Source organism: Bactrocera dorsalis, chromosome 1 (genome assembly GCF_023373825.1).
Source record: "Bactrocera dorsalis isolate Fly_Bdor chromosome 1, ASM2337382v1, whole genome shotgun sequence".
Taxonomy (NCBI): domain Eukaryota; kingdom Metazoa; phylum Arthropoda; class Insecta; order Diptera; family Tephritidae; genus Bactrocera; species Bactrocera dorsalis.
Window position 1 is genome coordinate 6,864,426 of NC_064303.1, and position 23,686 is coordinate 6,888,111.

A 23,686-nucleotide genomic window follows, 5' to 3' on the forward strand; every position below is an offset into this window, starting at 1 on the left:
CCTCCAAATTAGTTCAGAGATGTTTCCTATCGCTAAAAACAACATAGTCGGATCCGGAGGCAGGGAATCGATGCATTCGATGCGTAAGTAGTTCAAATCCCAATTTTGCGATCAAGGAAAACTGATTAGTAAGTCGGTCGATTATGAGTTCGTGTGTCATAACCCTTTTTCAGAGCTTTCGGATATCCAACTCTTCGTTAACGATGTGTTTCACAAGTTCATTTCGTATGTTTATAGAGTCAGCTATCTCAATTTTTGTATGTCTGGCAACTTTTTGTTGTCGACTTCGTCTCGGGATTTCTAACATGAAAACGAGGAATGATCCAATGGAATCGTTGAACATGTTGTAGAAGTGTTTTAGGGGTCTACCATATGCCGACAACTATTTGAGTGCCACAAAGTATTCAGGAAAGGTTGTAACGTCAGTGAGAATTTGCCTCAAGCGAGACGTCCATCCACCTCCGCTAATAAAAATAAAATCGGGAAGTTAAAGAAACCGTGCTTGAAAATCGTATCTCTCATATCGGCCCGCTACATTTTGGTTAATGTTTTGGGTATGAAACGTTTTATGCTATACTCGTACCAAAAGTCTTCAATCCTTTGCAAAAACAACGTCGCGGAGAGGTCGTAAAAGAGATGCTTAACAACGTAGCTGAGTACCCTCTCGCATCCCAGCCGAGGCTTATAGCAATTGTAAGGGAAAAGTGGGTTGACTCAGGAATCTATTTTAAAACAGATTCCCAATTAATCACTTGTTTCAATTGATCACTTTCATTAAATAAATGTAGTTGGGTTAGTTACACCACTCTCATAACTCCAAAACGGCTGAACCGGTTTTGAAGTTCTTCATCTCGTCCCGCCTCTTAAAATAGATATTAATTTAACAAAAACTTTAAAGCATGACTTAAATATTCAATGAAGATATCAAAAAACAAAGAACACATTCGACCATACCATCTGATCAAATTTTACCCGGACTGTCAAAAAAAAATTTCACATATTTTTAGAAAATTTCCACATAAAATAACTGAAGCCCATTAAAAACGTTGCAAGTGTCCAAAAACCATTTACAAGAAATACAACGTGGAAATTCGCAAACAAAAATCTGCAAAAAATCAAGTTATTTTATTGAAACGTTTTTTACTTTATTTGAAAAAATGATATATTCAATATTTACGCGAATCTCGCTTACAAGCAATCACTGTCAACGACTGTCAGGCGTTACACACTGGCAAAATGCAACAACAAAAAATAAAGAGTATATAAAATCCAACGCACAGGGCTAGCAATATGCCCCTTGACCGTCAAACAGCCAACCAAGCATTACACTCATACATATGCACATACAGATACAGTTAAAAATGCGTTAAGCCTATGGCTTCCGATCTTTGATACATATACTGACTATTTGCAGCGCTTCAATCATGCTTCTTTTTGATATAAGCTGTGAGATTTGTTGTTTTTACATTTTAAAACCGAGCAGCAGAGTGTGGTGCAAAAAAAAAAGAATAACAACAAAAACAAAAAAATTATAATTTATTCGCATTTCACTGCTGCCTGCGGCGTTGTGGCGTGGACAAACTTCGTTGAGCGGCGGCAAGTTGACGCGAGTCGGGAATTCAACAGTCAGTTCTGGGTCTGACAATGAATACGTCCGTGTTCGTCGTGTAGGTGTATGCACACACACCTTCAGCACTTACACGGCACTACAGGCGCGCAGTACTCCCCGAGCATCATGTCAATGTCACTTTAATGTGAACGCGACCAACTGTCAGCTGAGTGTGTGCTACTTCTTTTTTCTACTTGTATGTCAGTTGTCATTGTTGTTGTTGCCGTTGTTTTTTCTTTTCTGCAATCATTTTGTCTCACTACTTTGCAGTTCGTTGCAGCGCTTTGTTTTTTCGTCCCTTCATTTTTTTTAATTTTTTTTGCTTCGAGAAACGTTCAAATATATGCGCGGGTGTGGCGAGTGTGGTGTAAAACATGGCAATGGGCTGGGTTAGCCCCCCACTGCTGTCACTATCGTTGGTGTTTGGCCTAAGGGCATGTAATTGTTGTTTAAGTGCTGCAAATGAATACTCCCGCCGCCGGACTCGCCACCCCATCACCCGCTAACAACAACGTTTTGTCATACTCCACACATTTGATTGGGGGAATTGAACCCTGATTTTAAATGACAGTGTACTATTTTTATACATGCATGCATTTGCATAGGCAAATTTGCTTTAATTTAAACAATTGAAATTTAATTGAAAGTTCAATGCGACGAAGTTCTATTTAAGCAAATGATTAGTATGAGAAAGATTGAGGATTGAGTGGAGACAAGGACCGTAGCTGCTTGAGTAGTATTATTTGCTTAACTGGTGGTTATTTATTGTCTCAATTAAACACTTTCATTAAATAAATGAAGTTGGGTTAGTTACACCACTCATAAATCCAAACGGGCTGAACCGAGTTTGAAGTTCGTCAAATCGGCCCTCCCCCGAATATAGGTCTTAATATAAAAGACATTTTAAAGTATGACTTAACTATTCTAGGAAGATATCAAAATGCAGTCGAACATACTATCTGATCAAATTTGACCCGGACTGTAAAAAAAAAAAGTAAATTTTTCAAAGTTGAACAAAATTGTGTATTTTCGTCTTTAGGATGGGCTCCTGCGGCAACACAAGCATGCCATAATACATCCAGTTTGCCATGCATTTGTAATGAGCCTCGACTTGGGTGGCTTCATAACTTTAAAACGGCTTAACTGATTTTAAAGTTCTTTAATTCGTCCCTTCATCGAATATAGTTTTAATTTAACAGAAATTTTTAAGTATGACTTCAATAATCTAGTAAGATATCAAAATAAAAGGAACATACTCGAACATACCATATGATCAAATTTGACCCGGACTCACAAAAATGTAAATTTTCACATACATACATATGTACATTAGGCACCTGAGTAAACACAATCATGCCAATGACCCAGCCAATTTTCCATGCAATTGTTATACGCCTCGGCTGGGGTGGCGCGAATTAAACTTTTTTAAGTTTTAAAATTCCTTATGTGATCTGATCAAATTTAACGCGGACTAACATAAAAAAATATATAATAAATAATATAAAACTTTATTCTCTCGAGCAAGCATGGCACGATTACGCCAATTTTCCTTACACTTTATAAGCCTTGTCGATGACCCTCTGGACCTACAGCGAATTTTGATTTTCTCAGTTTCGGATTTTATTTTGGAACGCCATTCAGTAGATTGTTGGACAATTTCGACGTTGTACTTATTAACCCACGTCTTATCACTTTTGATGTATGTAGGGTTCTGGTATATTACGCCGACCCCGACTTTACCAACCTTCTCAACATAGTTTTTGCAAGAGTTTCAGATCTTTTGATACGCTATTAACAGATGTGGATGGACGACTCGCATGAAGTAGGTTTCCAATGATTTCACAGTCTTCATTGAATGCTTTATGGCACTCAAATACGGGAATAAAAAACAGTTATTCCACGATCTTGATGTCATACAGACGTTTTTTAAAGCATCCCTATCGTATTTTCTAACATAATTTCCAGAAAAACAACTGATTTTGAACGATCTAACCAAAATCGTGTTGGAGTGATCTACGATCTGGACTGAGTTCCCCATACCATCAATAAACACTGGTCTTTGACGGAGCTTAATCGCCCAAAATTGAATTAAGCTCGTCGATGCACTGTTGCTGAGTTAATACATTTCGAAAGTTGTAAGAAATAATCGCTCGAAAATGTTTCCGATTTAATTTCATTGTTTGGCCGAGTTGAATATTTTAAGTTACTTTAAATAACACAAATAGCGCTCGTATGTCAAAACGTGATGAGTATAAATAAGCGTTATCCAAGGCACCAGAGTTTAGGCACTAATGGCCACCAAAGGCTGTTTTTAGCTGTCTATACAGTAAAGGCAAAACTTATAATTTGCCAAATTAGAAAACGACTTAAATTAAATATTTTAAAAGCGAAAAAAGAAATAATACTTAGCTGATAAGCTAAAGCTTTAACATCAAATAACATCTTCATTTCAACTTTCTTTAACGGTTGTAAGTTTTCAATGATTTTTTAAGCCTAATACTGTAAGTCCATTCTCTATCGCCTTCTCTCACTCTGTTACTTATATTTTGCTCCTGCACTCACTCTCTGCGAACACTTCGCTGGCGCATGTTATAAAATTTACGGTTCAACAAACTTTGCAACTACTTTTATTCCGCCACAAAACTATTTCCCTATAAAATTTCCGCCACCATCTACTTTTCGCACCAAATTACATTTACTGCACATTTATAGATAAGTTGGTATGTAAACTTATTACTATATTTGTATATTTACGCTGACGCTTCGGCGGACCCTGCAGGAATAGCCGTCTGAACGAAAGGATAAAATGATATATGTAATTTTCTTAAGCTAAATTCTCTAAAGCTCATTATGGAGCGAAGAATAAAATAATGAGAAGCTGAACAATTACCTTTCTAGTAAAAAGAAAGCCTGTATTAACTGCCACTATGAAGGTTTTCATGATGTAACACTCTTAGAAAACTTCATCCCTATTGGAACAGTCGATTTTCAAAACCTTTTTTTAAGGGTATGGCACCCGACCGCAGTGCGACTCCACACCGAACTGAATTTTCAATTCTACTTGCCTTTAGGCTTAAACCACAGTCACCACGAATCTCCCAAAAGGGTTAAACTCAATAAGAAGATTGGAGTGAACTCCAAGGCCTAACTACTCCTCGGTCAGACCTTGTAGCTTTTGCTACTGCCAGTTGAGCACCCATCAAAATTCAATGACTGGTGACATTTGTCGCTTGAACTTCAAATGTATTATTAGAAGACATCTCGTTCAAAGTCTATAATACGAGTATTAGTACAAGCTGAGTATTATAGCACTATTTCTGATAAGACTAAGCTGAAATTTCGAGACAAGCCAAACAACAAGCATAGTGCATATTGGATTATAGTCGCCTTTGACGACAGGATACCTTACTGCGTGCAAATTCTACTCCCAGCCCTCGGGGGGAGGTCAAATTGTTGACAGTACAGGTCCGATTTAAGAGTTTGGAAATAGGAGAGCACCTCATATTGGATTATGGATTATGGATATGATCAAGACCGTTTTCCTTTGTCGTTGTCATAAGTAACATACTTTTCCTCATCAGAAACCATCGGCCTCAAAAAGGGATCGATTTTGTTGAAATTCAGCAGGGATTCGTGGTAAATCTTTGATATCAAAATTACTGAAACGGAATCGAGGAAATCAGAATAGCCCATGTTTGAATGTTACAGTAAACCATAAACACTATTTTCAGACAAATGGCTTGTGTTTTTGTTTTTATCGAAGTAAATTATAAAATGTGGTGTATTTTCTCTTTGATGATATTCATCTTTGGCGTTTTCTCAAACAATACAAAGTCAAGCAATCACAATCTTTCTAACGCCAATAACTGATTATCATTTATTGGAAAAATTTGGCGTGCGGAATCAAGTTTCTGGTGCCAAAACGTTCAGGATGTTGAAAAAGGTCTTCGGTGATAACTGTTTGTCAAACTGGCAACAAGGAATACTATTTGAGTGTTAAGCGTCGTTTACTTGAAGATTTTCTTAAAACGTGGCCGGAATTATGGGGAGAAAAGTCTTGGTTTTAGCGCCAAGATAATGCACCGCCGGATACTGCATTGATCCTTCGTGAGTTTTCCGCCAAATGTTCAATCAATATTGTGTTGATGTTCGCCTGATTTAGCTCCGTGAGACTTCTGGGAATTCAGTAAACTCAAAGGACCGCTCCCGGGAAACTGTTTTGAGTCAATTGAAGACATTAATAAACATGAATAGCTACGCGCATTGAAGGCTATTCCGGAAACCAACCAACGTTGGAACAAGTGAATTGGGACCAAAAGGGATTACTTTAAAGGGGACGACACAGATTTTCAAGAATAAATTAGGAATCAAAATAAAATTATAAAAAAAGTCTTACTATTAGATGGAATGTGTAACAAAAATAGCAGATTGCAATCGATTCCTCATTTTTTCTCGAACAAAAAATTGTCCTACTGAGTTCTATAACACCATTAGTACATAATATAAGAAAACTATGAACAGTTTAGCCTACTACGCTGCAGCTCATTCTATGCCGACAATATCTACGAGTGCATACACATACATAGGAACACGCGGCGAGGAAGAACGTAAGTAAACGCAGACAAAAATATAAGTACGAAGTACGAAAATGCAGCAGCAAGCAAACACATAAAGGCCTATACAATGCTGGCACTGTAGGCTTGAAAAACGACAGAACTTGGTATACTATATAGAAACATATGTATATATGTATATATTTATATGTATATATGTAAAATAATACTAAAAGCACACATAGCACGATTTAAGCATAGCACACTGGTAACAATCCTGCGCTTTATCAACGGCACAAACTTCACTCCGAGCAACTATCTCATATCGCCTTAAGCGATAATGTGCAGCACTCACCCCTCAACTGCCTTCCCATACACCACAATAGCACACTGCTGACACTCGCGAATGTTGGAGCTGCATTGCGCCCGAACGAAAATGTCCTTCGTCCTGCCGTTTGTATGCCGTTGGCGGTGAGTGTACGCAATAAAAGCGCTTCAACTCTAACTCATATCTGCGGCACAAAGAATATTAAACCACTAAAATGCCACTTTAGCATGCAAGTTTTGTGGCATACTATTTTATGTTATTGTTGCCGCATGATACAAGGGTATCAATGTGTGAGTGCTTGCGGTAATATGTGGTGTTAAGTGTTGTTGCAGTTATGCTTTTTTCTAGCCTCCCCTCCGCCCTAAAATAAGTACTATTCGCCTAATCTGCGCCTGGGCTAGTTCTTTGGCTTATTGCTACGTTTTATTCTTCCTCTTTCGTTTGAGCAGCGATTTAAGTTCGTCAGTTGGCCGCTGCTACTTTGCACGTTTGTGCTTTTACCTGCTGAGAGACTTGCATATCCTGACTATAGACCACACTCAGTGTGGCCATCTTAATGCGAAATTGAAGTAGTTACTGCTACTGTATTGCTTTTATCTTTCGTGTCTACGTTTAGTTCGCTTCTTGTCGGACAGCAACTGATATTTTACGCTTTTTATGAGCGATAACATTACATATTCCTTTTGAGATAAGTCGGGAGTATTAGCTACTTGTGGTTTTGAAATATTACTTAAGTTTCAATGGAAAAATTGTCGATATAGTAATGAGGATAATAGCGTACAAGGATAATTTTGGGAAAGGAAGAAGAGCAAAAGATAAGTGAAAAGCAAAAGGAATCTAGAAATGTATATTTCTGAAAGTGGTACTTAATTTAGAGACAGTTGCTTCAAAAACTTAAATGGTGAAAGCTAAGAGGAAGAAACAGAGAATGGGAACAATGGTGAGACCACCTAACTTACAAGAGTATAGACAAAATCATGTAATCTTCGCCATCACTGATTAAACACGTCTGAAGTCATGGCTGAAATACTTATAAAATTATATAAAAGGTAACAAATGTTTTTTGGTGGCCCTCTGAGTTGTAAAAAGCAACTCTTCGGATCCAGACGATTCCCGAAACCGTTTCTAAGACAGTTGGATGGGTAACCAGAATTTACATACAACCAAGGACATTCACTCACGGTATAAAGGAACTGTGGAACTTTTTTTCAAGCTCCTAACGTAAAGTTGGAGACGAAACCATTGATTTTCGGAAACGGAAAAGAATAGCTGGTACGATGATTAGTGCCGTCTCACAATGAGATAAAGCAGCAACAGCAGGTTGGCAGTTGGGAGTGAAAAGATGAGGAGACTAACAAAAGGTATCAAACCCGGAGCATACTCTCGTGGACCCCGCAGAGGTGATCTAGTGACTGATACCCAGAGCATGCGAAAAATATGAAGGGAACACTTCTCATGCTTGGTAGTGAAAGCATAACACCAGGAAATGTTGAACCCGATTCCTCAATCAATGACAGTGAAGCAAAAGTTCCATTGCCCGACCATGAAGAAGTTCGAATAGCAGTTACTCGTAAATGGATGGATTGCCGGTCGAGCTATTCAAATACGGCGGTGAAGAACCGATAAGAAGCATGCATCAGCTTCTTTGTAGCATATGGTCGGACGAAAGCATGTCCGACGATTGGAAATTAAGTGTGCAATTGACAAGAAAAGTCCTCTCCGGTCTTGCAGAGGCATGGACGATGACATGTCTGATGAGTCGGCGTTACGAGTTTTTGAGAGAATGGTTCTCCGGAAGATTTATGGTCCGTAATTGTTTCTGGATTCCTGCTGCCGGATTCCAAATGTATACAAACCTCTAATCCATCATAATTCCAAAATTGCATGCTATTTTTAATACGGTAATAGAAAGCAAACCAAAGCAATTAAATTTAAATGCCATTATTTACAAATCGCCACTTTCAAAAAGCTGTCAACAATATTTTTCCCATTTTCCCCATTCATGAACACCTACAAATCTCACGCAAAACAAACCGCACAAGCGAATAAATATACAAGCAACATTTACAGAGATTCGGTACAATAATCCCCTGAGCGTTGACGACGGACACGAAACCTCAGAAACAACAACAATAAGAAGCAGCGCAGCAAAAATTAAAAAAAGGAAACGAAACAAAAATCAAAACCGATACAGGACGTGTGGAGCGCGGTTGTCAAATATAATGACCAACGGTAATTACGAAACCATAACAAACAAATGTGACCAATATGAAAAAGCAATAACAACAACAGTCAAAAATCATTTTATATATGTATACACACATTGGAATTTTGGAATTGGCAGCTAAAGTGGCATAATATTGGTTATGATGGCAGTGGAGCAACAACAAAATATGTCGACCAATGCCGACCGTAACCGACCAAAGCCAATTAGAACATGCGGTGACATTGCGAAATATTGGCCGGCGCAACGAGTGCCAACGCGATGTTCAAAGCCAAATTGTGTCAGGTCAATTTAACTGCTGTTGGTGGGATGAGGAGAGCAAAAAAATATGAAAAAAATTTTGGGTGAAAAGTCAAATGCAAAAAAGCAGGGAAAAGTGCGTAGATTTGATGATTGCTTCAGGTTTTGCGTTGGAAGTAGAGGAAAAGGAAATTAGTGTACTAAAAAATATTGTAGAAGTTACTCACAGCCGGTTGGTATTTTTTCTACCTGTATGCCATATTTATACCTTGAACAGCGTATATTAAGTCGCGATTTAGTCCCTCGGTTTTGGAGATATCGGTCAGAAATTTTGCACAAATCCTTTTCTCGCCAAGAGGCTACTCATTTGTCGGAACTGCGGATATTGGATCGCTATGTCATATAGCTGCCATGTATGGAAAATTTTTTTATTTGAGGAGATACCTTCACGAAATTTGGTGTGGATTATTTTTTAAGGCACCTGTCCGATCTCCCAATAAATTGCTTCGATTGAACCACTATAGCATATAGCTGCCATGCAAACCAAGCGTTCAAAATAGAGAAACAGATATTTTGTACTCCTTTTATCCCATAAAACTGCAACTGTGCAGGGTATTATAGCTTCGCTACAACCGAGGTTAACATTTTTTCTTGTTTTCTTTATTTTTTTTTAATCTCTATAGCCAGCTCTCTCACCGGTCTACCACGAAATCCCATCATTTTCACTTTCGCCGCAACTTTCGCTCCAACTTCCTTTTGGACACCTGCTTGCCAACGCTTTGGGCTGCCATTTAAAACTGAATTAATTTTGGCACAATAACGGTAGGTGTACTTTAATTGCCAGCAATTTAGCGCCGTGAAACTGGGTTTTGGCATTCGTTCTACCTTTTAGCAGAAATTTTCAATTTTGCCCAACCATTTCCGTCGCCGGTTGGCAATATGGTTTTAAGTGTCGTGCCCTTAATTTCGCCGCCGTCAACTGGTGTGCAACAATGTGCGTAATTGTGTAGGTGAGCCAATTGCTGTGCGGAAAGCAGCGAGTGTTGTGACGATGATGCTCTGAGGAGCAAGCAACAATTGTGTCGCTACAAGCCACAAAACAGCAGACACCCAATACAGCGAAATCCAAAGTAGAAGCTTTTAATTGTGTTTATACACAGCTATACATAGATATTTACATACATATTTACACGCTCCATCCGAGGTTAATGCATCCCCCCGAGAGCGCTGGCTGTGGCTTTCGCAAAACCTTTATTCGTCCTTAATGACTTTCCTAACGCTTCCCAAATTGACAATCAAAAGGGTTTTTGTGTTTCCTCTAATTTGATTAATTACATCAATTCGCCACGCTTTTATTATTTACTCTATCTTCTCGCTATAAATGACTGCATAATAACCGAAGACTGACTGGTTGGCGGCTTGACGCAAACTAAATGTCTGTCGGAATGCCCAGTTGACTGCGCGCTGAGTGGCGCATTGGCTGGAGTTTGTTGGTGTGTGTTCAAGAAGTTTACTAAGCCGTTAACTATGACTTTTCAACTTACAGTGCCACCCTCTCTCTCCCTCTCTTTCTGCTTGTCAGCATTATCGCTTAAGCGTCTGAAAGTTTACTCGCAAATTCGCCACACCATCTCATCACCTCGTTTCATTTACCACCACCGTTTGTTGTTTAAACGATTTTTCGCTGTTTTGTTGTTGCTTGTTAAAATTGTTTCGTGTTGGGGGCATGTATTGTGGGCCCATTTGTCAAGTTACATTTTATTATGCACTTAAATTGAATCCTTGAAATGTTTTAAATCTTATTTACTTTGGTTAAATGCTTAGACATTTACCCACTCGCCCTTGCCAGGCGTGCGTGACGTGATTTCTTTGTGTTAATTTCAGACTGTCGACGTGAATTTATTTTGAAACATTATACATACATATGTTTATACATGTACGTCTCAGATGGTTGTTCGAGCATTTCGACTGATAACTGGTGAAGGACACATGTGATGTTTTGCTCCAAGCCCTGAATCGGATTGTACGGATAGACTTTAGACTTTGAACCAGAAATGGGCCTCATCGCTGAAAAAAATTTGCCTCGAAAACGTCGGCTCTTCTTAGAACTTTTCAAGAGCCCAAAGCGATGTTACTTGGGAACGTCAAGCGGCTTCATTTCTTGCAAGAGCTATATTTTATACGCTTTCAATTAAAGTTCTCGACGTCAGTCCGAGTTGTTGCGAACGGCGCCGTATCGAATCTCACGATCTTCGTGTACACTTTCAGTTACGGCTGCTATATTTTCTTCACTGCGTGCTGGACATGGTCTATCATGATCTATTCGGTCGAATATGACCCAATAATGAATGCTGAATCTCAAGATGGATGGTGGTGTTGCGAATAGTGCGCTCAGGAAGCCGATGATGTTGACCATAAGTTGAACGAAGGACGCGAAACACATTATTTACAGAACATGAATTTTCATAATAAAGTTGAACGATTTGTAAACGTTATTCAGGCGTAGGTCTTTCAATAATGAAATGCCAAACAATACTTAACAGTTTGACAATATTCTCGTGTGATCTGTCGAAAAAAGGTTATTAAAAAGAGTACCTCTACTTGTATTAGAATATTCGGCGATAACCCTAACGACAAACAAATGGAAAGGAAGGTAAGTGAAGGAACAATACTGAACAAAACATTTTGGCACGACTCTCGTGTGATCTGTCGAAAAAAGGTTATTAAAAAGAGTACCTCTACTTGTATTAGAATATTCGGCGATAACCCTAACGACAAACAAATGGAAAGGAAGGTGAAGGAACGTCTACCTCACCACCAACGACAGGAGGTTACTTGTGTACAATGCTAGGACTTAGCTGAATCGCTGGCAACTACGAAGATGTTGAGTTGCCAAGGAAGGGCACCTCAGCTTTACAGACATTCGAGTATGAACTGGGCGAAGCTACGCTGTCCTCTTGTCGGTCACTTTTGTATAAGTGAGCTTGGCGGGTACTTGCTCACCGCTGAACAACTATCGGTACCTGCTCGATCCCAAGATTTTTCTGGACCAACATCAATCGCAAAGGAACCAGCCAACTTTTCGCGATGAACAGTCCAGTCCAGTTTGGACAAAGAAACGAAACAAACGGATCCGGTAGTGAACGAGGGTAAGACGAAATAATTCCTGTCATCAAACAAACAGTCTTCGTACTCGCAACTTGGCTCCCACCTCTTAGTCTTAACTTCCAAGTCGTAGATAATTTCGTCTAAGTTGAAAGCAGTATCAAAACCAGCAATCTTTTCAGCCTCAAAATACAACGCAGAATAACTCTTGCCAACAGGTGCTACTTCGGACTGAGTAGGCAATTGAGAAGTAAAGTCATTTCTCGACGAACAAAGACCAAACTCTACAAGTCACTCATCATCCCCGTCCTGTTGTATGGTGCAGAAGCATGGACGATGACAACAACTGATGAGTCGACGTTACAAATTTCTGAGAGAAGGGTTCTGCGGAAGAACTATGGACGACTGACGCGCTGTTGTAAACTCGTCTATAACCGCATAAGCGGGTTCTACGCCAACAAAGAGGTCTTTCTCAAATTTCACGAAGAACTAATTATAATCACTCCAAATGCGATCCTCTTTAGAATGAGACATAAAACCTAAACTAAAGTAACTCCCGAACAAATTGTCAAAGTTAGATCTTCATTGAGACCGCCAAACTCTACAGATCTTGAAAGGAACTCTTCAGTTTACTGGGCTTCTCGGTAAGTATTTATCATATTTGATGTCGAGGATGATGTTACTTTCGAAGATGTTATGATTTCATATATTCCAACGGTTTTAACGAAAACTATCGATTAATTTGGGTATTTAATTTGAAATTGATAGAGGTCAGCTTCCCACTTCTGAAATTATGACATAATTGAGCCAAAGTTGACAAGATAACACAATTATATAATACTATATGTGTAAATATGCTTTAATGATAAGCGACAGTTTGACATATTACAGTACAAACACATTAAAATCATGAATGCCTACATACATACAAAGCCATGTCCGAACATAATGAGCTTGTTAGCAGTCAAATGAATGAAATGATCCATTACTAACAACCATTATTAACGACATAATGCACACAGTTACTATGACGACAATGACATAAGTCTGTCAAACTTGACACCCTCGCCGAAACATAAGCAAAAAACACAAATTTGAGAACAAGCAATAGAGCGAGCGACTGGTGAGATGACCAGAAATGTATTCGAACACAAAAATAATAACAAATAACCAAAGGATATTACAAAAAAAGTTTGAAAGGTAAATAATAACGGAATATATACATATATGCATACAGACACACAGTCGAAAAGTTGAACCTTTTATGAGTTCATTTTATGGACAATAGTGGCAGGTAACAGACAAATGTTTTGCCATTAAAAAGCCAGACCGACGACCAACCGACAGACAAACAGTGCAACCGACACAAACAGGTATATGTATGTATATGTAACTATGCTGTATGAGCGCGCAAAAGCAGGACAGAGGTTATGTGAAAATGTAAAAGGAGCGCGCGCCTTTAAATAGGAAACTGGAGCAACGCGAGATAGAATGAGTAAAGCAACAACAAAAGTGGCGGATGAGATGAGCTGCATAATAAAAACCGCAGACAGTGAAAATGTTTATGAAGCGGTTATAAGCTGGCTGCGCCAAAAATAAAATGACTGGAGTAGAATAGTCAGCGTAAGTATGAGTAGTTAGAGGAGAGCACACACACTTACACCCAACGGTTGTTGGAGGCATTAAGTTTACGGACCGTTGGACTTGTGGCGGATATGCATGTTGAAGAGAAGCGCAATGAGAGAATGTGTTAGTGGTTGGAGTAAGCGCATTCATATGCTTAATGCTGTTGTTGTTGTTTTTTGTCAGTCAACCGCTATTATTGTAACCACATATTCGGTGTGACATAAAAGGCTACATTAACTTTTATGTGGCATAAAATTTAAAGAGGTGTAAAAATTGGACGGTCCAGTGATTAACTTAAAGTATTTTTTGATGAAATATGAAATTTTTTGAAGTTGTACCTAGAGTTCTATAGTACATATACAGGGTTTGTCTGGAAAGTAACAAGACTGGCGGATGGCCAGTTGTTCCCGAGCACCTGGGGAGAGGGTCAATCGGGTCCGACAAGACATCGCAGCCGATTGGTATTCCACCACGACAACACCCCGGCTCACAACGCTTCTCTTCTGAACAGCCTAGATGTGACCATGGAAAGACTTACGAAAATTCACGTTCTGTAAAAAATGTGTTTTATGCACTTCGCTCAACTTATGGTCAACATAATCGGCCTACCTAGCGTACTATTCGCAACACTATCACCCATCTTTATTAGATAATATTCTACCGAAGAGACCACGTCCAGCGCGCAGTGAAGAAAATATAGTAACCATAGGTAAGAGTGTATACGAAGACCATGGAGAGTCGATTCGGTGCCGTTCGCAGCAACTCGGAATCACGTATGGAACGACTTGACGCATTTTAGGTCGTGATCTTAAATTCAAAGCGTACGAAATAGTACATCTTGTGAAAGAACTGAAACCGCTCCACCATCCCAAGAGAACTCACTAAAAAAATCCAAGAAGATCTGACGTTTTCGAATTAAATTTTGTTCAGTGATGAGGCCCATAACTGGCCTGAAGAGATTCAAGAATTGCAATTTCATCTAGAAAAAAAGTTTTGGAACGAGTCATCGAAAATTGGACTCAACAGATGAACCATCTGAACCGTAGCCACGCCCCCACGTTCTGGAGCTCCTCGATCATTACGCGTGGACCAAAATAACAATATTGACCTCCAATTTTATGTCTACACTCCTATACAGCTGCTAAACAAGAAATATTGTAGCCTCTGACATCCAAAAGTTTTCACAAGCCTTTGCCCTCGCTTTATTTACCGCATTTTCTGGCCCGTCACCTTTTCTATAACGGACTTATGGTCATGAACAAATCAAATGGGCCGAAATTGTCAAAAGAGAATGGAGGTGGCTCGGGCTGAGACGAAATCCAGACACAATCAGCCGTAATGCCGTTGACTGAAATCCACAAAGCAACCGACGGAAAGGTCGACCCGTTCTAACTTGGTGAATGAATGCGAACATCGAAATATTTAAGGTCCAAGTGTCTCAATCTGACCCCATAACATACATATATACGTCTCCTGAGTATCAGGTACGAGAGAAACACTTTTTTCCAACATGTTTATCTGGAAAACAAAAATAAATATCGAACTAATTGCCCACAATGCTTTCGCCCAACCATTAGCATCAACATACACCAAAATAATTATTAGTGCCAACTAGCAAAATTCATTATTTTCTACACAACTTTTTCGCACTTTTCAATAACGCCCTCATACTGTTGCCGGAATTCCAATAAACTCATTTCCGGTCTAAGGCTATAGAAATATAAAGAAAGTCTATGGACGCCTGCGTGGGCCAAACAGACATACAACGAGCCTACAGCAGCAACAACTCAAGAAAAATAACAAAATATACGCCCTGAAAATACGTGAATGCTTGAAAAACCAGTCGAAGACTTGGCCAAGCGTTCGTGACGAAGGCAAAATGTCAATGACAAAGCAAGCGAGAAGGAAGCTGTCTTCTTAGCAGTTGGGGAAAATATATATAATGAAAAGGGCTAAGTGCTTGTGGTGAGGTGTGTGTGCGTCGGCAACATTGATGAGGCCAATGTGGTGATGGCAAGCTGAAGAATGATTTCTTTTCTTCTTCGTTGCAATAAAGTGGAATTTATTTAGTTGTCAAAGTCTCTAAGGAAGCAGCAGCTGGAGAGCAAGAGCAAATATGCAACACATATTTATACACACACAAACATAAACATATACAATACGTATACAGCAGTCTCTCTCTGTGTGTAAGTGCGTTTGCAGTGTGGCATTCCAATAGATCAATGAGAAGAATAGCACACAAGTGTGAAAAGCAATACCAACCAAGCCACTTCCGAAGTCTCAAGAGCGGCCGCTGCAGATATGTAGCTACATATATACAGATGCTCTTGTGTATATATTGTACATATGTATGTGTGTGCATATAGCCGAGCAAGTTTCGATGCGTGCTTACGCTTTTCAAGCGTCGTCTATCTTTGTTGCTATTGTCGGCATACTCGTACAGCAGTTGCTATTGTTGTTGTTGTTTGGTGTTAAAGCCGTTGCTGCGTTGCGCTGCGTAGCTTAGAGGAAAAATCTAATTATCCATTCCGGTCAGGTTGTTTGTATTTTCACAAAATGTCATCATCAGCTGCGTTCCTCCTGCCAACCAGTGAGTATGCGGTGCTCCTGCTTCATTATTTCGCTTAAATACGTATCTATGAACTAGTATACAATATGCTATATGTGTGCATGTGTATGTAACTGTTGAATTTGTTGAATTTGTTGAATGTTTTGGAAGATGCCCACTAGGAATTGAAGATGATGATTTAGATTTTTTTTTTTTAATTTTTTCATATTTATACTGTTGCGAGAGAGAAGTTGCTAAGGAGAGTATTATAGTTTTGTTCAACGGTTGTTTGTAAGTCCTAAAACTAAAAGAGTCAGATATAGGGTTATATATACCAAAGTGATCAGGGTGACGAGTAGAGTTGAAATCCGGACGTCTGTCCGTCCGTCCGTCTGTCCGTCCGTGCAAGCTGTAACTTGAGTAAAAATTGAGATATCATGATGAAATTTGGTACACGTATTTCTTGGCTCCATAAGAAGGTTAAGTTCGAAGATGGGCAAAATTGGCCACGCCCACAAAATGGCGGAAACCGAAAACCTATGAAGTGTCCTAACTAAGCCATAAATAAAGATATTAAAGTGAAATTTGGCACAACGGATCGCATTAGGAAGGGGCATATGTGGACGTAATTTTTTTTGGAAAAGTGGGCGTGGCCCCGCCCCCTACTAGGTTTTTGGACATATCTCGGAAATGTCAACCAAACTCTATAGAGTCGTTTCCTTCAGGCATTTCCATATACAGTTCAAAAATGGAAGAAATCGGATAATAACCACGCCCACCTCCCATACAAAGGTTATGTTGAAAATCACTAAAAGTGCGTTAACCGACTAACAAAAAACGTCAGAAACACTAAATTTTACGGAAGAAATGGCAGAAAGAAGCTGCACCCAGGCTTTTTTTAAAAATTGAAAATGGGCGTGGCGTCGCCCACTTATGGACCAAAAACCATATCTCAGGAACTACTTGACCGATTTCAATGAAATTCGGTATATAATATTTTCTTAACACCCTGATGACATGTACGAAATATGGGTGAAATCGGTTCACAACCACGCCTTCTTCCAATATAACGCTATTTTGAATTCCATCTGATGCCTTCTCTGTATAATATATATGTACATTAGGAACCAATGATGATAGCGGAATAAAACTTTACACAAATACGGTATTTGAGCTGAGGTATCCCTTGTGGAAAAATTGTCGTGATCGGACTATAACTTTTCAAGGTCCCTGATATCGAACACGAAGAACTCAGTGCCCAATCCAACATAACCTAATTTTTCACCGAAAATATCGGTAAATCTCTCAGAATTTAATTCTAATTAATTTTACAGCAAAATAACAAAATATGTAAATGACGGATAATGAAATCTCGATTATCACTTTATAATGCGAGAGTATAAAATGTTCGGTGACACCCGAACTTAGCCCTTCCTTACTTGTTTATTACTAATTTTTTATTATTTATTTTATTTTTTAAACTTAACTTTTAATACCTCTTATATAAAATTACGTTTTTGGTTACTTTTTTTAATATTATTTTTTTTTTTATAAATTTTCATTAATTTTATAATATTGTTATATTTTTATTTTTTATATTTTTTGATTATTTTTATGTATATTATTATTTTTTTGTTTAACCTTTATATATTTTTTTATTATTTTTATTATTCAGTTTGGATAACCTTTTTAATTTGACTTTTTGTTATTAATTTTTTAATTTTATATTATTTTCAATATTTTCTTATTAGTTTTTTTATTCTTTTTATATTTTTTTGTTATTTTTATTTTTTTTTAAACCTTTTTATTTTTATTCTTACTTTTTTAATTTGTTGACACCTTTCTTTTATTTTCAATAAGAATGTTATTATTTTTTATTTAAAGTTTTCAATTTTTTTTTCTAAAAAAAAATCACTATTTTTCCAACTGACAATTTTTGATTATAAAATTTATCGTATATTTATATGTGATTGTTATTCGCACATAAACTTTCACGCTATGACATGCCTGCGACTCCATAGGGATAAGGTATAGCAAATAGCTTATTTCAAAGTCAGGGTTCACATACATAAATATATAGAATTTAGGAGTTGCTTTTGTGACAATGCAGATACAGTGCGTGCACAAAATATCACAGTTTATAACAGAGCTTATTTAGTGCATAATTCAAAGTTGCTACTGTGTAGCTAAATTCGACTATTCCTGTGCAGATTACCATAATACAGACTTTCGGGACTATTCAATGATCGAAATTGTAAATGCAATTAATTTTTCTCACGAAGTAAATAAACTCCACTCTCTATTCTGCCATTATATAATAAAAATTTAAATTGTTATATTATAGTCTAAAATATGTAATTAAATAAAAACTTATTAATTCTATATTAAATATTTAAATAAAAATAATACCGAAATTTTTTCGGGATCAAGAAATTGTTTAATACCGAAATTTCGGGATTGAATAAAATATGCAAATGAAAAAAAAACTCGTGGTGCCGTATATGAAAATTTTTAAATCCCGAAATTTCTTCGGGATCCCGTATATAAAAAATTTTAAATATCGAAATTTCGGTATTGTATAAACAATCCGTAAATAAAAAAAAAATCGGGATCCCGAATATAAAAATTTTCAAATCACGAAATTTCGGGACTGAACAAAATACACGCAGTTGAACATATTAATAAATATATAAGTCTACATACAAAAATACAGAGATATTTTGCCGCATTGCAATATGTTTTATGTTGCTCAAATGTTATATCCTTATTATGGCAAACACCTACTTGTACATACTACACACATACTCGTACATAAATATACGTGCCCTGGCATGTGTATTGCTGACGAAAGTTTGTTTCGCAATTTTCCAATTTCTAATTATAACGAAACGACAAGTTCCAAGGTCTGTGAACTTGTATCAATGGCACGGCATATTGAAGAGAGGCAGCGAAATGATGAAGGCACCAAATCGGCAAATGCCGGCAATATGAAACATGTTAAACAACCAACGACATTGTGCTCTCTGGGGTATGAGCAAAGAGGAAAAGGCTTACTTTTTCATATATTTTTCTGGCATTTCTCGGCGGCAACATAATACTTTGCAGGCGCTATCAATTTGTCCTTCGATTCCCATAGAACTTTGCCAACCAATACGTAGTACGTACAAACCACATAAGATGTGTCAAAGTTCTTAAAGCCTGCTGCATTAAAACTCGTACTACACGTACCATCTTAAGTGGGCAACGAAGCGCACACACACAACATACGAAGAGGCTAAGTCAGCTGGCTTGTGTTAATCCATGGTGAACCTTCAACTTTAGACTTACTCTCCGCTGCACCTCGCTTTGCTTGCGCACTTTGCAGTGCTTGACTGTTGCCAGGGGAACTTACTTCATACATAAGTATGTGTATATATGTGAGTATATAGTTGTGTGTGTTCGTGCTGTCCATTTGAGCTGCTTTGGTGACTGTTTGATGTGTGGTTTTAGATTTACAACTACGCCTCTACTGTGTAACGCCTCACAAATTAAGTCAACTACTCACAGACTGCAATAAAATACCGTTGTAACTTTGTTAATGTTATACTATCTTAGAGCAAAGTGGAGAGAGAGTAGCTCTACTGTTATACCTTTGGTTTTACTCAATAAATTTGATTAGCCGAATTCTTTTGATTTAATTTGCAGCTAATTTCGTGGCTTCATTATTAAGTTATTTTGCACAGACACCACATGTGGTATCCAACGTTTTTTCTCATCATGAAAATACCCAAACTACTGCCGTCTTCCCTCACTCTAAAACATTATTGGGCTAAATTATGTTGTGTTACTGAGTAAATGGCGACCCCATTGGCCCGCTAAAGGCGACGACGTGCCGAGACTGTTGATTTCGTTTGATGATGACAAATTAAATTGCAACAAACATTTTTTGGGGGTTAAATGTGGGCTTGTTGAGATTGAAGGAACATAAAAACGCTTTTGCGGGAGAGCTTAATGTGTTGCTTCATAAATATAAAAAATCATAGATGAGAACACACACAAATGTAATTCGAAACTTTGGTACACATAAATATGTATGTTTAAGTAATACATAAATATATATGTATATAAAAGCATACTCAAATACGTATAAATATTAAATATTAACTGAATCAATTTAAGCGTTATTTTGATTATAGTTGCTCATACGCCAAGGAGTACAAGTCGGCAAACATTTTAAAGGAGACGGACTTATTTATGAAGGAATGTGTACTTTACATTTGAATACATACGATAATATAACATCGTCTGTGTGCACAAACTTGCAGTAGTGTAAGGATACGGCTTCCATTAGGACAACGCTAGACCCCACATACATATCTTCGATGACGCGGCAAAACCTGGGAGATCTTGGCTGGGATGTTTTGATGCATCCACCATATAGCCCTAACCTTGCGCCATCGGACTACTGTTTCGTTCAATGCAGAACTCCCTTTATGGAGTAAAGTTGGCTTCAAGAGAAGCCTGAGAAAATTACTTGTCGTAGTTTTGTCGCCGTGAAACCATAAGAGATTTACACTGATGTCTCTAGCGGAAAAATGGCAAGAAGTGGATGACCAAAATGGTACAAACATATTTGGTTCATTAAGGTTTATTATAAATATAAAAAAAAATAAGTTGAAGTTTGGTTAGAAATACGAAAAGACTTTTTCGACTACCCAATTATTTTTATGTTGTAGAGGTACGGAGGAACTCCTCCGAGGGAGATGTAGGTGGTTAGATGTCGCTGAAGGAGACATGCAATGAACGTGTTTACGAATGAGTCAAAGCTTGAGGGTAAGGTTGGTAGTGGGATCTATTGTCAGGAACTATCTATCAACTTCTGTTTCAGGTTTCCTGACTACTGTAGCCGATGTTACTAATTTTAGGCTTTTTTAAGAGCATTAGACACTGGTAAAAATCGAAATTAAATGCCACCGCGGTCTTATATTGGTCTTAAAACGTAAAAGATCGGATATAAGAGATCTATTTGATGGCTTCACAAAGGAGTACATACAGTATGCAATCCTCATCTAGAGGATCAGCCATCGAACCTAACCTCAACTTACTTCTCTGATTAAGTTAAACCGACTGTCGTGAGTCTTGCAGTTGTTTCAACCCTGCCTGTGAACTTAACACACATTTTTAGCTAACCTATAGTTCAAACATGTTTTTATTGAAATAATAGGAGACAGAAAATAATATAAAAAAATGAGCGAAAAGTATAAAAATTAAATAAGTTATCGATAAAAATCGATTAATTTCAAAAACAAATAGTTTGGAATTCAAAATTAAACTGATTTTGTAAACAACAAATTATTTTCGAACAATCATTCAACACGCCTAAAAGCAGGCTATGCTAAAAAATAAAAACTCTGTTCCCCAGCATTGAAGAGCTCAATGAAGACGCATGAAGTAAATAACTCGAATAAATAGATATGACCCACGCTTGTTTCCTTGCACACCTTTAGCCATAATAAATATATTGTCTGGCTTTTGATTGCATTGAATTAAGATTGTGTTTACCTGATAAACATAAAATGTATATGAAAATGTAAAACAGCAAATCGAGGAAAGGGAATCTCTGATGGTTGCGGCATAGCAAATAAATAACGAGTGAAAGCAGGAGCACTAATAAAGTAGGAGCGACACAATGGCAGAAAGCAGCGGCAGCACGGAAGAGATACAACCAAAAATATATTAGCGACGTTGCAGATTAAAATGCGGATTAGAGACGCATAACGCGTGGAAGCGGCGATAATAATGCAAAGTGTATCGAAAAAGTGGCAGACAATGCATGCAATCAAACTGCTGACAAAGCTTATAATAACAGATTTGCATATATGTACATATGTAAATAAATATGCACAACATATGTTCTCTATATACATATGTATGTGCAAATGAGCTGATGTCTGCCGAAAGTAGCAACAAAAAATATGGCGAGGTTACACCACATATTCGCTACTTAACGGGCGTCAAACAACATGGCAACAACTACGCTTGCACACACACAAACAAGTGGACGAATACGTGTGTTTGTGTTGCCTAGCGCGCGTGTGGGCCGAACCTAATGCCTCTCAACCGGCAACCAACATTGTACGAGCATAGAATTTATTATTTCCTGGAAGACATGGGCAATAACAGGAGATGCTGGTAATGGGTGTGTATATGTATGTAGGTATGAGTATGTGTGGCTGTGGTAGGCGCTTCAAGTCATGCATAAGTAAAATTAGTTGATGACTGTTGCATGTGCCCCAAAATGGGGTGACAATATGAAAAAAAATTACAGACATTTGTCAATGCTTGTTATATTTCTTATGCTCCACGCGACTCGGCCACGAGTTATAAATAGTTACTGTTATGTACATGTTTATATATTTTTTGCTTCTGTTTTCTTTCTTTTTCAGCTAATAAGCCTAAGTTGAAGAAAAAAAATATGTAAAAATGTAAAAAAGTAAAAAAAAAAACAAAAAAAACAAAAAAAACAATAACAACAAAAAAATCAAAAAGTCCGTAACATTATGCAACATGCTATAACATAACAGTATTTCAAAACATAATTTGATATGTTTTAATTATTTTTACATTGAAGATGAAAGTAGATTAACGTAAAACCAAGAACATAACTCAGCATGGCATAACATACCTTAGCAAGACGTAACATAACATAACATGACACAACATAACACAATGGAAGATGAACTCATGTGTAGTTCAGGCAAGTGAGGAAAGTTCTCCGAGCGCCATTAACTTGGGAATGGCCAGAAACGAAACTTTTACATATGGCTCAAGCAGCTCAGGACTTCCGATCTTAGACCAAGTATTCTCTGGGTAGCCAAACAACATCCGTTTGAAGACGAGTGAAAGTAAGAAGGCGAATTCGTGGTGGGAGAGAAACTACGTTACCGAGTCCTGGCTTCCACCTCGGTGAATGAACATCTACTTTAACGCCAAGGTGGGCCAAGAAGGTATCTTTGACAAAACGGTCGGTAAATTCAGTCTCCATGATGTAACATCCCAAAATGGGTTAAGACTGAGCGACTTCGCCGGGCCCGAAATACGGTTATCGGTAGTACTAGATTTCAGCACAGAAAAATTCATCAAGCTACCTGGTTGTCTCCGGATCGAAAAGTCATCAACCAGCAGCAGCCTCTGTGCAGCAAAAAACGCACGCACAAGGAAGGTTCGACGTCGAGAAGCTGCAATCACAACAGACAACCGAAAGATATTTTATTCAACTTGCACTCCAGCTTTTTGAATTTTCAATCTCCTTACGTTTTTTTTTTTTTTGGGGAGAAAAGCATAACAAACCGTGTCAAAGATAAAGGTAAGGAGGACCTTGCTGAGAGCGATGAGTTAGTACTTTTTCGCATTTGTGTACTATCTGCAGATATTTCGGGTAAAATTTGCTCGTTCTTTTGTTCTGACAGCCGGA

General features: G+C 37.9%; 1 protein-coding gene across 2 annotated transcripts in view; it reads right to left on the reverse strand.

Annotated features, from left to right (window-relative positions):
- LOC105225332 (stathmin) overlaps positions 1 to 23,686 on the reverse strand; it is a 221,960-nt gene that overhangs the window by 188,499 nt on the left and 9,775 nt on the right. The window lies entirely within an intron of this gene.